The sequence below is a fragment of the Cynara cardunculus genome, assembly GCF_001531365.2.
Source record: "Cynara cardunculus var. scolymus isolate 2C chromosome LG 4, CcrdV1, whole genome shotgun sequence".
In the NCBI taxonomy this organism is placed as follows: Eukaryota; Viridiplantae; Streptophyta; class Magnoliopsida; order Asterales; family Asteraceae; genus Cynara; species Cynara cardunculus.
In genome coordinates, this window is record NC_037531.1 from 19,751,791 (window position 1) to 19,754,287 (window position 2,497).

Below are 2,497 nucleotides of genomic sequence, written 5' to 3' on the forward strand. Positions count from 1 at the left end.
ATCGATTTAGTTGGTAGCTATTGCTGAATGTTGTTGTTGATGAATTGGTTTATATTGATTATGATTGCTGAATTGATTATGGGAGTTTACTTGATTTCGTAGTGAAAAAACACTAAACAGCTCACGGGGGTAAATTGGTCATTTTAACCAGCTCTGTCTTGTCCTGTCCTGTCTTACCAAACGCTGAACAACTGTCCCGTCCTGTCCCGTCCTGTCCTGTCCCGTCCTGTCCTGTCCAGTCCTGTCTGCGCACCAAACGCACCCTAAAGGTTGTTGATATGTTTAGTATGGATAAACATGAAGATAAGTAGAATATTTATATGAGGTTTGGAATTTTTAATTGGGTAAATTCTTGTATTTTAATTTGATTTTTATTTATTAAGACCTTGTTTGTTAGCAGCTTAATTGGCTCACATCTTATCTGGTTAGCTATAAATGACTTGTTTTGGTAGTGGCTTAATGATATTGAAAATAATTTATTCAGTAAGCTTTCAAGACGGAGCTTTATGCAGAAAGTTAAGTTTTTTTTTTCTTTTCTTTCAAACATGTCTTTCCAATTACAAAACATGTTCATTTCATTTGAGAAAAACCCTGCTAAACAAAAACCTTTTTCAATCTATATATACAGATTAATCTAAACAAACAACTTTATTTATGCATGACTTAATCGAAAACCAACCAAACAACCCCTAAGTGTGGAATTATCACTGATGAACCTTCTAGCCACAAAGGATATGACAACACCTAGATTCAAACCCAACAAATATACGATTTCTACTACATTCCCTTGAACATTAACCGGTACGTTACAACCCAATTGATTCCGTACACTACAAAATCTTTTTTTTTAATTAATTCAATTGGTTAATTTATGTCCAATTTTTTTGAAATGTTTATGTAATTAAAATATATAGTTTAAAAAAAAGGAATTGTAATATTTTTTTTATTTTTTATTTTTTATTTTTTATTTTCTTGATGACATAAATGTTGTTGTAATTAAATTCCAACAACACCCACATGGAAATGTACTTGAAAACTGCCACGTTGACCTCTTAAACCCACCTTACTTGGGTGTGGGGGAAACCTTACTTTGACCCATTATTTCCCACAAAAACTACAATTTTGGTCCATGTGGTTTCCACATATTTTTAAAAGTAGTCCCTAAACTTTAATAACTACGATAGTTCCTACTGTTTACATTTTACTTTGAAAATATCAAAATCGTAGTTTAACTCTTTTACTTTTGTTCTTTTCCCTATTTATATATAACCACACACAAACGCACAATATATTTATATATAATCAATAAGCCAAAAGCTTTAAGAAAGCTATAGTAAAGGCATATTACTTCAATTTTCACCCCATTTAATAAAAGAACTTAATTGTTGAGATATTATGTACAAATGCGGTGACAGTTTGGAGTAATCCAAAGTCACAGCAGGCTACCTCATCGGAAAATCTAAATTCTTGATTATTTTCGTTAATGACTCTAAACGAACTCCATTTTTGAGGCATAACAAGAATTTTTATTCTCAAGTAATGTCAGAGGTATCTTCAATCATTATGGAAGATAGATCGCTTCCCTCAGTCAGCGGGAGGCCTAGTCGATGTAGGCCCTCAACCAAACGTTCTGTGGACGTATGAATTGTATAAGAATATAACCAAATGTGAATTTAAGAACTTTTGTCTGAATATAACTATAAGTATAAGTATAAATATTGTGTATATGTGTGCTTATATATATATATACATATATATTGTGTTTATGTGTGTGGTTATATATAAATAGAAAAAAAAACAAAAGTAGAAAGATAAACTACAATTTGGGTTCTTTAAGGGGGTGTTTGAAATTGCTTATTTGAAACAAGTTATGATTTTCTACAAAAGTATTTATCAACTTATTATACGTTAGAATGATTTAACTTCTCAAAAAACTTCTTATTACCGGTTTGACACCGGTATAAATTATTTATCAAAACACTCAAAAGTGCTTATTACCGGTGCCACATCGAAATAAATCAATAAGTTGTTTTTATAAGCAATCTCAAACACCCCATAAATAAGATAAAAAAGGTTAAAAAACACAAATATCCATCACTTCACCAATTCAACAGAGTTATCAAGAACTCATTTTAAAGCAAGATATAAACAAGGATAATAATTATAGTTGTTAAAGTAGTGAAACCACTTTCATAGATTAGTGTAAACTAGAGGGACTCAAATTATAACTCCCTCAAAAGATTATATGATAATCAATTAAATCATCTCGAAGAACAAAAAAGATTTCAAGTTTTTGGTCCATTTGGCGTTAATTCACAAGACCCATTTGTTTAATTGATTTCTAGAAAACTAGAATGTAGGAAGAGAGAAAGAAAGAGAGAGAGAGAGAGAGAGAGAGAGAGAGAGAGTAGAGAAAAGGGCCGCCCGTAATATACTGTCTAAAGAGGTTGTGATTGATTTACACACAAAAGGGGTTTGTTTTTCCTTTCGTCTGAAC